Here is a 13,486-nt window from a genome sequence, read left to right on the forward strand (position 1 = left end):
ACGTTTATGTGCCAAATGATCCGGAGATCAGGAAGTTGATTCTGCAGGAGGCCCATGATTCACCTTATTCGATTCACCCAGGAAATACCAAGATGTATCTGTATTTGAAGGACACTTTCTGGTGGACCGGAATGAAGAAGGATATTGCAGAGTATGTAGCAGTTTGTGATGAATGTCAGAGAGTAAAGGGAGGGCATCAGAAGGCAGCAGGATTTCTACAGCCATAGCCGATACCCGAATGGAAGTGGGATAAGCTAGGGATGGATTTTATCATTTGATTGCCCAGGACTCGTTCAGGCTATGACTCGATATGGGTTGTTGTTGATCGTTTGGTGAAGGTAGCTCATTTCATCCCAGTAAATACCACTTATACAAGTGCCAAGTTGGCAAAGATATACATGACCAGGATCGTATGTCTGCATGGAGTTCCAAGGACCATTGTATCAGATAGAGGAACCCAGTTTACCTCAAAGTTCTGGAATCAGTTGCACGAAACTTTGGGTACCAGGCTAGCGTTCAGTACAACCTTTCATCCACAGACAGATGGACAGACTGAGAGAGTCAATCAGATTCTGGAGGACATGTTGAGAGCTTGTGCGCTAGATTATGGATCTAGTTGGGACGACAATTTGCCATATGCAAAATTCTCTTACAACTACAGTTATCAATCTAGTTTGAAGATGGCCCCTTTCAAAGCTTTGTACGGAAGGAGATGTAGGACAGCATTGTTGTGGGATGAAGTTGGAGACCATCAGTTGTTTGGACCATATTTGATTAAAGAGTCTGAAAGGAAAGTTAAGCTGATTCGCAATAGACTCAAGGTAGCCCAGTCCAGGCAGAAGAGCTATGCAGATTCTAAACGCAAGGAGATAGTTTACAAAGTCGGAGACATAGTTTATCTTCGTGTGTCCCCACTTCGAGGGGTTAAGCATTTTGGAGTTAAGGGAAAGTTAGCACCACGTTTTCTAGGACCATACAAAGTTTTGGAACGTATGTGAGAAGTTGCTTACAAGTTGGAATTGCCCAAAGGATTGTCAGGAGTTCATGATGTGTTCCATGTTTCCCAGTTGAAGAAGTGTCACGCAGAGATGGCTGATATACCTCTGAGAGATACAGTGCCACTGGAGGCGATTCAGTTCGACAATGATTTGACCTCCGAGGAGAAACCAGTGAAGATTCTTGAGTTTGCCAGCCGACTCACACACAACAAGGTTATCAATTTTTGCGAAGTTCAGTGGACCAACCATACAGAAGATGAAGCCACCTGGGAGCAAGAGGAAGACCTGCTGAAGGAACACCCTCACCTATTTTCTAGCCAACCCGAATCTCGAGGGCGAGATTCATCTTAAGGGGGGTAGGTTTGTAACATCCCAAATTTGAATTTGGAATGTTATACATTAGATCATCAATGCATATCATATTTTATTGCATTTTGGTTTGATCCTAGAAATTCTACGCAACTCAAGGACCCACGGAGAGAGTTGGGGATTTCATTATTTTCATATTTGAGTTTTTCTCAAATTTTGAAAATAGGACCATTTGATTTTTATTATTTTATCTTCGTATATTTCTTCTATAAAAATAAAAGAGAGGGAATAAAATGACTTTCCCAAAATAAAGAAATATTGGAGATTTAATAATAAAATCAAACAAGTTTTTATTTCGTAGTATTATCGCTATTTTCTTTGAATTAGGAAAAATGTGCGTTTTTCAAATTGCGTTTTAGGCCCTAATAAATGTTCATCATGTCCGCCTTATTTTTATAGGACGGGGAAAATTTATTTCAGGATTTTTGGAGTCCGTTTAGTATTTCTTTTATTTGTTTTTCTGCGTGGAATATATTTTAAAAAAGAAGTCAAACTGACCTACTTGGCCGTGTCCGCTCCAGACTCCTGGCTCGGCCGGCCTTTATAAGCCAAGGCCCGAGCCGCCTCAAACCCTAGCCTGCCCCAGCTGACCCCCCCACCGCCGCCTGCCGCCGCCGCCGCCGCCAGCGCCGCCGTCGCCGCTAGCCGCCGCTAGATCCGCCGCCCGCGCCGCCCGCGCCGCCCGCCGGAGCCGCCGCCGCCACCGCCCGTCCCGCCGCTGCCGATTCGCCGCCCTGCCGCCCCTACCCGTCTCTGCCGGAGCCCGCAACCGCCCGTTGCCGCCTCGCCGGTGATCTCGCCAGACCCGAGGTAGCCACCATTGTTTTTTTAAATTGTTCGGTTTTTTTAAAAACCCTAGATCCGTTTTTTAGATTGGTTCAACGGTTTTCTCGATTTAGTTATTTTGCAGACGTTCATCCGTACGTTCGTTTTAACGAACGGTTTTCGTTGTTTAGCCGCAGACAGCGAATTCGTTCGTTAGTTGTTCGTCCGTTTTTCTTTTTCTCGGTTTTTCGCGATTATTTTCGATCGCAATTTCTGATCTGATTTTCGTTCTAGTATAACTTTTCGCTCGTTTACCAGAATCAGGCGATTCAAGCGCCTGGATTTTCGTCTTGAAACCCTCTTTCTGTTTAACGAACTCAAACAAGTTTTTTTTGTGGTAAAATTTGACTTAGGTCCAGATTAGTAAACGAAACTTGTTTCTTTTGTCGTTTGAGTTTCGTTGCTTGGTTTGATTTGATTCTTTTTGCAAACTGGAGTTCTTAAGTTGAACTTTTTGGTTAGATTCTCTTATTTGAGTTTTACCTATGCATTAGATGAGTGCTTATTGTATGCTTGTTTCTTTGCAATAGAGTACCCGGAGTGCGCCGCGTGCTACTACGAGTCTCTAGGTTTCACGGATCATCAGCAAGGCAAGTAACACTTTGATCATACCTCTTTACTACCCCATTTTATTGCATTAGATCAACCCTCAAACAATTGTATGGTTAGGATATGTTTAACATGTGGGTTTAGGGAAGTAGATGAGGTAGTACCTATTACCTGTTTATTATAAAACCCTTGGGAGTTACTTCTACGTTTGCTTATATTGCTATGCTATGCTTGTAGACATGGACTGGTTGAGTGTTTCCATGACAGATGTGAGATTGTTAATTAATGCTTTACATATGGTAGCTAATTTAATACACATCTGGGTGGATTGAGGCACCTGGGAAACCCAGTGTTGCCTGTATTTTTGGAAATCCTGGGGTACCGTGTGATTCTCCTATGCACTGCCACCCAGGCTCAAAGGGATCATGAGATTATTCATGCTAGAAACTTCCGTGTGTAGCCGCAAGCTACTTTGGGCTCTAGCATAGTTGATTAAGTCGAGTGAACTCTTACAGTGGTAGACTAGCAGATGTAGGGGAAAGTAGGTGTAACTGTCTACCCATCGTAAGGTGCAAACGCTTCTGAAAGACTATGTCTAGGTGATCCTTTTCTCAAACACCATGTAGTGTGAGAAATCCAACGAAGGAGATCGAGTCTTGTGGGGAAAAGTGCGCAAACCTCTTCAGAGTGTACAGACTAATCATGGTTAGCCGTGTCCCCGGTTATGGACGTTTTGAGTATCTAGTACCTGGATTATCATGTGAATCTCATCATGTTACCTTAATTTAAATTATTGGGTTTTAGTGATGCTGTTTAATTGGGATTGAGTTGGGTGAACCTTCTCAATATTTAACAACCACCATGATAGTTAAATAAAATTTATTCCTATGTTGTAGGGAAAATTTGGCTTTATGCAAAACTGTAACCGTAGAGCTTTCCACCAGCCATATATGAATGTAGTGATAACATTATTCTGTTCATTACTCTCTATGTGTTACATTGCCAGCATATTCCATGTGCTGACCCGTTTTTGGGCTGCAACATTCATGTTGCAGACTTTTCAGACGACGAGTAAGGTGCCTTAGGTCGTGATCTTATACTCAGTGATGCCGTTGGAGTTGATGGACTCGCTTTATCTTCCAAGCCTTCTGCTGTTATCGTTATCAGATGGCCTTAAGCCATATTTATTGTAATAAGTTCTCTTTTGAGACGTTCGATATAATAAGTGTGTGATTGCTACTCTGTTATAAATCCTTCAAGTACTGTGCGTGTCAGCATTACTGATCCAGGGATGACACTGATGCACAAAGATCTGACCGTTTGAGGTCGGGTCGCTACATCTCCTGCCCATTCCCCCACCTTTAGATCCCCTAGCCCGCATCAAGCGTCCCCTAGTTCACCGGAAAGCCATGGTGCGCTGGAAGATCACGTACTACAAGATGCTGATCCCGGAGCGCCGCGCTGAAATCGCAGCGGTGGTCGGCGCCACATACCTCCGTTCCCAAGCTCGCTTTGCGGCGGGTCGATCCCCGAGTTCTCTGGAGCCAAGCTACGAGGAGGAGGAAGCCGATCCAATGTTCAAGGCGGAGGTCGCGGCGCAGAAGGCCCCCAATGGGTATGAGACGATGGACGTTGACTTCATGTCGCCATCCGAGACCCCCATGGTGCAGGCGCACTAGTGGTTCAACCTGGCGATACTAAAGGAGGACCGGGAGGCAGAGGCTCAACTCGATGCGGAGCGTGCGCATGCCGCTGCCATCGAGGTTCTCCTGCAGGCAGAACCGGATGTCGTGGATGTGAATCAGGCGATGGAGGCTCAACTTGGGCCAGAGCGCGCGGATGCCGCTGCCATCAAGGCCCTCCTGCAGGCGGAACCGGACGTCCTGGACTTGAACCGTGCGGCGGAGGCTCGACTCGACGCGGAGCACACGGATGCTGCTGCCATCGAGGCCCTCCTGCAGGCGGAACCAGACGTCCTCGACTTGAATCGGGTGATGCTCTCGTCCGTGCAGAGCGCCCGCACGCTCCGCGTGAATGAGTAGCTGGAGGTCGAGGTCTACCACGGTGCGGACACACACGTCGGCAACTACGGCTGGTTCACACTGGTAGCCAAAGACGACGAGGCCATCTCGTTCCGCGAGCAGTGATAGTTTTTCTTTATGTTGTTGTTTTTATGGATCTTTTGTTGTTTAAAAACATATATTGTTATGCAAGTCGCCTGACTTGGGTCAGTCTACAATTTCAGGCAGTGGGATGAATATCCTACGTCTCCTAACCCTTCTTCCTCACCTCTTCTTCTTCCCCAACAGACCACCGACACGGGCCATACGGATACTCCCCAACATGCGGTTGGATAAACATACTCTATGAACGAAAATTATGTGTCAGCGGTAGGATGGCTGAGTTTGGTTTGTTCACATGCGACAGCACATGTCAGTGAGGGTGCGTTCCCTTGGTTGGGTTTGCAGCATGCAGGAGTGACTGTGTAAGGGTGCGGTCCGACCTAGGCGTGCTGGAGCGACCGTGTGAGGGTGCGGCGCGACCACGACAGCCGTGCGCAAGTGTACCTCCTTTTCATTTTGAAAATTTAGGGAAGCTTGGCAAAAATGTGTGGCGAAGTATGGCAATTCAAGGCCTAGACCCAAACAGGATAAGTACGTGCATACTAGGAGTACTAGTGTTAAAAAAGAAAGGCGGGGTTTTCCTTCGCGGGATTAATCGATACAAATCCTTGTTTCACATGTCAATTAATGCGTAATTTTTCCTCCAAAGCCAAAGAGCTAACCATCTCACTCTTCATCACTTGATTAATGCAGCGCCATGCAAACCAACCTTCTCACTTCCGCATGCATGCAAGGGATATTAATGTCCTTGCTTGCTAGTATGAGGGAAACCCCATCAATTTTGCCTCGATTAGTGTTAGTGGCCTTTTGCAAATTGTAATTTTGATATACTGGCCTTGTGTAAAAAAAAATGGAGGTAGTAACTATATTTGACTTCCTTCCCCATGGCGGTGACGTCAACGATATCTCGAACGTTGTGGTTTGGCGAAGTGCGTTCGATGGAGAACACCATTGAGGGAGACCACGTTAAGTTGTTTGCAAGTGCCGCCTGCAAGCCGAGACAACCGCTTTATTTGCATCCAGGAAGTCCGTTCAACCAAAGGACGCGTAAATGTACTAGTACTACTAGTACACAATAGCGTTGTTCGTCCAGCTTAGTGCGGTGAGATGGCTTCTCGAAGAAGACGATGGAGAAGCGGAGTCAGCGAAGCGTGAAATGATGGTTGCTTCATCCGTGCTTTGTGATTTGACGCCTCACTTCTTGTGATTTGTGATAGAAGGGACATGGGAGTAGACTCTGTGCTCTATACCGTACATTCATCCATGCACGGGAAAAAGATGAGAGACGTTGCATTTTTCTATTCCGTCAATCAATCAATCAATCAGGGAGCTTCGGTTCCATCTTTTTGGCTTTGGCAACACCGTCCATAATGGTTCCCATGATGCCAAAAGCTATTTTCACATTTGGCTACACATGGTGGATGTCCTTAACCGTACCACTTGGTTTTGCTCCTGTGTGCTATCTATACAAATCTCAATTATATTGATCTAAAAAATTATAGAATCAAGATTAGTAAAAAGGAGGTGATTTTGCCGTGCGGATGGCGGGGGAGGTTTCTTATTTTTAGAGGACCTTGTCCTGGCGGTTTGCTAACATGCGGTCCCACGTGTTAGTGCTTTACCAAGCCGATCCGCGTCCCACATGAGGCAGAACAACGCAGAAGCAACACATGGTTAACTTGAAGAAGATGAGGGAGAAGCGGATTCAGCAGCGGGTGAAATGATGGTTGCTTCGTCCCTCCAACTTCTTTTTTTAGCATTATTACTTCGTCCCTCCAACTTAATTGCGGGAAAGGTGCACATTCGTGATTTGATGCCTCATTGCTCATTACTACGCCAGCGCCATGACTGGGTGCTTCACCACTGCTGCTCTGCACTGTATTCCGGTATGGCACATGGACCCGGTAGCTTGATGTCCCACATGTCGTCGAAAGGGACTAGAAGATTAATGAAAGCGAACGCTCCACTCTTACAACTGAGGAGTACATGACACGACGGCCCAGTGAACAGTCACTTGTACTGTATAGTACTATAGTTTTGCTGTTTCGCATGATCCATCGATACAAACCCGATTAAACAGGAAAGGGCGGGATTTTTCCCGCGTGGTAGATGATACTGGCCATACATTTCAAAGGCAATTTTAATGTATGCAAACTGAACAATTGAGTAACAATATGATATCTAGTAAAACTAAAAACACATATGATCTATTGTGTTAGAGTGTAGTACTAGTGTTGTATTGCATAGTTGTTAGATGTAACATGCGAGAACGTGTAGAGATGTAGTTTTGGAGGGCCTACATAGATAAAAGCGTAATACGGTCACCGAACTTCAGAATAAGCTGATTACGGTCACTATATACGTTTTGCGGTGATTATACGGTCACTTGCTCATGGTTCAGCATCGGATTGCACTCTGTTGACCGGCCAAATAGTCTGTGTGGCACCATGTTGACTAGTTAAATTGACCATGTTCCTTGTGGGTCCCACCTGTCTGTTTGCATAGGGAAAAGGTCAGGTAATAATAAATTTATGTAGGCGCAACAAGATTCCAACCCATGCGCGGGAATCACCTAGTTGTGTACGTGTCTGTCAGGGCCTGATGTGTGTGCATGCATGTGTAGGTTGAGCACTTGAGCGTGAGAGTGTGTGTTGGTCGTGTGGTGTACTGGTGTGTGCATGCATGCGTGCGTGTGTGCATGTGAGTGTTGCATGCATGCGTGGTTGTGTGTGTACGTGTGAGTGTTGCGTGCGTGTGTGGGTGCATGTGTTCGTGTGAGTGTTGCGTGCATGCAGTTTGTGTGCATGCGTGCGTGCATGTATAATCACCACACCAGCTCCTGTGTGTTAAAACAGACGGCTCAGCATACCAATACAAGGCCACCTTGTCTGTTGTGCCCAGGGTCATGAATTCGGACCACCGTCCAATATTTTTTATCGTTTGTTTTCATTCTTACTAGCAAGATGCCCATGCGTTGCACGTAATATCAAGATGCACTTGTATGACTAGTTATCTTGTGAGAGAAAAGGATGAACGAGGGAAGGCCTTATTTGCAAATGTGGAGAGGTGTGTGGGTACCTTTTTGCAAAATTGTCATAGTTTCTTTCCTATCCGTCAGATATAAATCAGACGGCCTATATTGCAGGATGGCAGGCACACCATAATCACCAACCCTGTATTTTATAAGAGTGTATTTTATAAGAGTGTAGATGTAGACTAGATACAAGCCGACAGGTGGGCCCGATGGTAGTGAGATAATGTGATGCAATACTAGAGGTGCCACGTGGAGCGTTTAACTGGTCAACTAGTCGTGTCTTGAGCAAATACAGAGTTGTACGGTGAGCCCGTGACTGTATAATAAGCACAAAACGTAAATGGTGACCGTAATGAGTGGATTCTGAAGTCTAATGTACGTATCATGCTTTCTCTTCAAATACAATGATCGTCACTATATATATCGCGAGAGAAAGATGAAACATGCGTGAATGTGCTGGGGGCTTACTTTTAGAGGACTTGGAGATAGTTTGTGTGTGTACGTGAAAGGGGCGTAGAGGGTGGGTATGTGATGGAGAGAGAGATGCTCTTCGTTTCTCTTTATTATGACTAAATTTATATATAGTATAAAAATATACAAAGTCATAGTGCGGAATAAATATCATTGTGGGCACCATGCAATGCAAATTAGCGTTCATACTCCTCCATATAACTTTGTAATGTTGTATATATGTAGAAATTCTAAAATATTTTTTTCGCCACACTTTATTCAAAAGGAATGTTGTATGCGAAATAAACATGAAGAGAGGGCTTTTTAGATCAATGGGGTACGTGATCTAACATGTGTGAATGTGTAGTTGATGCATTTGGCAGGGCCTAGAAAGGTATGTGTGTGTATTACGTATTCGAGAGAGGCATGGATAGAGGGGCCGGGGGGAGGGGGTGTTGGAGAGATAGTACGAGAAATGAGAGTGGTCTAGAGAGAGAGACGAATATGACGTCATGACGAGAGATTCCCTTGAGTGTGTATATGCAACGGGGGAGGGGATAGAGGCACCATTAGAATATATTTTTTGTGTGTGGTGTCTATGTTGGTATGTGTGGGTGTGAGAAGATAACGAGACGTGGGGGCAGAGGGTGTGTCACCGCGTGAGGTCCGGTGGGTCGAGGTGAGGCCCTTCGTTCGGTTCCGTCCTGCGCCACATTGGTCGGCCCATGACACATTTAAGGAGACCCATGGATGACTAGTCGTACAAGACAAAGATAGCAGAATTGTGAAGGACTCTGTGTCCACTGACAAAGCTGGCTATGATTTGTAACCCTAGGTTCTCGGACTAAGGTAACCCCTTTATCTTTGATATTACTATTCATCCAACCTAACTTTAAGGGGCATCCTACAGAATGCTCTGCTAGAATCATACTGGTCGATTAGGAAGAGGGTTGTGAAACAATGCGTGAGAGATAGGCCTAAAGATAATGTGCGTACAGGAGACAAGGCAGGTTTACGTATATAGAAAGGGTCGATGGGGATTGTGCGTGTGTATGCTTGCGAGAGGAAGAGTGCTTGTGATAAAGGTTAGTGAAAACAGCCATAAATGGTTACGAGAGGGAGGGAGGGTTATATCGAGAGCATGTGTGCGAGAAAGACACCTCGGGAGAGAGTGTGTGAGCATGTGTGAGAGACCACCGATGGAGAGTGAAACTACACGTAAAAGACTGCAGTACACAGTGATTAAAGATATAAATTGTATCCAAATATTAGGATGGGATCATGATATTTGCAATTCGCGTAAGGAACGGTCATTGATCCATCAGACATCTAGATTCTATCGAATTTGAACGTGTCTATGTTATTATTTGACACAATTGATCCACATAGTTAGTATTTTGAACTCCAGACAATGCATAGCTTTAGCAATCGAATATAAACATGAGTATACTACATTTTGTGTGTGTAAAGCAAATTATACATACGAAAGTAACACAATGAACATTATAAATAGCTACCTATGAACTAGCATACATTTGAATTAAACTTAAGGTGGATTAAAAGAATCGAATTCAACATTATGTCCATTCATTTATTTGAATTTGATATCATGGCATTTGTAAATCAAACCTAAATTATTGGGGCACCAATCTTTGCTCTGATTTTGTACATAATAGCATATGTAGTTGTGTACAAAATAGGTTCAAATTTAACTCCTCCATTCCAAAATAATCATAGTTATAGGATTTTCAAGTGTCAAAATTTCAAAAGAAGCGGATAATTTAATGGGGTTTTCAAACATACAAGGTCAAATTTAATGTTGTCTATTTAGGTCAATCCTCATAGTTCAAGAGTACTCTAAACGTGAATGCTTGTGTTTCAAAAATTTGAACGAAGCGCCAAAAGAGCCTCTACTTGCCTGAAACCGCGTGAGACCAATGTTTGGTAGTACAAGGAAATTACTTTTCTAATAACTCCGACCCGTGAAACCTACCAGCCCGACGTCCAAAGGTCTAAACCGCGGTAGGTTTGTAGCTTCATCTAGACGCCATGCAACCGCCTCCGAAAAACATACATACACAATGGCCGCCTAAGCACACATGCGCACAGCCGAAATCACTCCGGCCTACTATTTGGGACACCTAGGATTACCATCCTACCCCCGACCCGCAGTAGGTCCAAAATTTAAGAGGGGGCCAATGTTTGTACTTTCCCCAAATTTCAAACAAGCGTGTCCCATCTTCTGTTCAAAAATGCCAAAAACAAGCGCATCCCAGACCGAAACATGGTTCTCCCCCTCCCCCCCACCCACCCGTCCGATTCCCCATTCGTACTCCATGGGCGCAAAAACTACCTCTCCACCAGTCGTGAAACCCTGGCGTACTCCATTCACCACCCCATCCCACACATCAACCACCGCCCTCCTCCATCATGACGGAGCCGATACCCCGACGTCATCGTCCACCGCAACCTCAACCGCAACGCCCTCCACGGCTAGTAGTTGAAGCCGAGGCTGAGCCGTCCGTACCCGACCCAGTTCAACCACGCCGTCCTGCGCCTCACCGCTGCCGCTTCAACTTCGCCACCGTCCACCGCACCGGAGCTGTTCCTGCTACGCCGTCCTTCGCCGCCTCGGATCTGCTTCCCCTTCACCGATATACGGCCACAACAACACAGTCAACAATTTGGCCATGGGTTTGTCCAAGGATCCACGGTTCTCCAAAACATTGGTTCCCCCGGGAGAAAAAAGAAGATCGCGGCGACATATGGAGGAGACCACACTGGCAACCGATAAGGGTACTCCTCTTCCCTTATTCGTGCAAATCTTATGTCTCTTCTTGCACGGTATTCATCCCACAGAAGACACTAGTTGACCGCTTCTTCTTGATACTAGATGTTCCTAGTAACTCGCGATGCACAAGGTTTCTCCTCATATACTATTTCACCTTAGCGAGAGGTCTGTCGCCCCCCTGAATTTCAATTCCTGTCAGTTGATTCCCAATTAACGGAAGCATTCCCCGGTGTAACAGGCGCTAGTCCGCCTATTACGCCAGGGAAGCAGCGCCTCGGTGTTTATCTTACAGGCATGTGGGGCCTAGAGTTACTGGCGATCGATCTGGAGGTCGACCGGGATTAAAGGGATGGCCTGGGGCGCTGCCAAGCACGGCGGTGGTGTGAGGTCGAGGGGAGGGCGGGGCGGCGGAGGCAGCGGTCTAGGCTAGTGGTTGCTGGCGGTTCGAGAAAGATCGTCAACAGTGACTGGTGGGAGGTAGACGAAGACCACCTGTTCGTTCCTTATAGATCAGACAGTTCATTAAAAAAATTGACTGACCTATTTATTTTCAGTTGACTGTTATCTTGATATGACCACATGTGGTGGTGTGCTGGAGGAGTACCTGCATTTCCTGTGCTCATATATTACAAAATCATATGGAGTAGAATCTAATTTTGTTTCCCATGCAATGTTGTAGAGCTATCATATGTTTCCTGTCATTTATTTTTCAGCCACCTTCTATTTGCTACTTTTACAGTGCACTAGTTCTGCACACACTTCACCCATACTCTCACTATTGTGTTTTTATGCAAGGGTAGTTCAGAGTATGCCTCGAGAGAATCAGAAAAGAAAAGAGAGAAGTTGCTCTAGCTTGCTACATGGGTAGGCACGGCACATTACAGCGCTATAAAGGGTGCAGTGTCAACAGATGGAGACGGTAAACGTAGCTCTAGAGTTGATGACCTCGCTCGCAATGAACCATCATCCCAGGTGCTTGCTTTAACTTTGCGGTGTCATATGTGGTCGCATGTTCCATATGGTGTCTAGCTTGTATTCGAAAGGCCGAAGTTGGTCCTTATTAAGATAAGGAAAGATATTTTTTACATGAACCACCACCCCGTGAGCACCAGAAGACAAATAGATAGTCAGGGCACTGGTCGATCCAGTGACAAGCCCAGCAAAGACAAGCATCACTTAGAAGCCAACTAAAAAGCCGCGATGGTGGCGAAGCAGCCCGCCTCCCACCAGGCTCTCAGGTCCTAGATGATCATGCTCACCACTCCAGCCGGATGTCTAGCCTGTATTGCTTCCAATTTGGTTAAATTGCATCTGCTTAGTTTACACATTATACCTTTGAATATGACATGCCTTTCTATTTTTGGTACATACTAGTACATCTGTGTATTAACCATGTTCTTACATCAAAGTAATGTTCTTGTGTATCCCTCATCAATCACTTATGATGAGGCAGTCAGGCAAGTGGACTACTCCTCATTTAAAGAATGCAGCGTCAGCCTCCCGACATGATTCTCAAGAAACAGCAAGGCTAGATGAAGATAGTGAACGTAGCTCTATAGTTGATTACCGCATTTCCCCTACACTAGCATCGCAGGTGCTTGCTCTAACTTGGCAGTGTGATATGTGGTTGCATGTTGCATATGGTGTTTAGATTGTAATTCTTACAATCTAGTTAAACTGCATGTGCTATTCTGCTTAGCTTATACATTATACCTGTTAATCTGACATGCCTTCCTGTATTTAGTACATAGTACATCTGTCTATTAAGCATGTCCTTACATAAAACTATTATTATTATTTGTATCCCGCATCAATCAATATGACGAGACACCTTTAGTATATGCAGTGCGATATTCGTTGCATCTTTCATATGATTTATACCATGCGCTGCTTCTAATTTGTTGAAATTCCATTTATGATGGGATGCTTTTAACTTGGCAGAGTCATATTGGTTGCATCTTTCATGTGGTGTCTATCTTGCATTGCTTCTTATTTGTTGGAATGGTTTCTGCTTAGTTTACACAAACAGTTGTGAACATGCCATGCCGTCGTGTTTTTCGTACATATTCCATCCTGGTATCATGTGTTTGCCTTACATCAAAGTAGTGATTGTTAGTATCATGCATGAATGAGTTCTGAAGAGAGAATTTTATTGCTTTTTCTTGTCGGTTTTACTTGACAATTCAAAATCAATAAAGCGGAAGGAAGTTAGCAAGGCAGCGGATAAAGGTGCTCCTTCCAAACGGAGGGCCTCTACAGTTTCTACTCCTCCATCCCCCCAAGATGATTTCCAAGACAACACATGCATAGACACTCAACATAGCTGTGTTTATGATGAGCACATCTC

The sequence above is a fragment of the Triticum aestivum genome, chromosome 5B (genome assembly GCF_018294505.1).
Source record: "Triticum aestivum cultivar Chinese Spring chromosome 5B, IWGSC CS RefSeq v2.1, whole genome shotgun sequence".
NCBI classification, from domain to species: Eukaryota; Viridiplantae; Streptophyta; class Magnoliopsida; order Poales; family Poaceae; genus Triticum; species Triticum aestivum.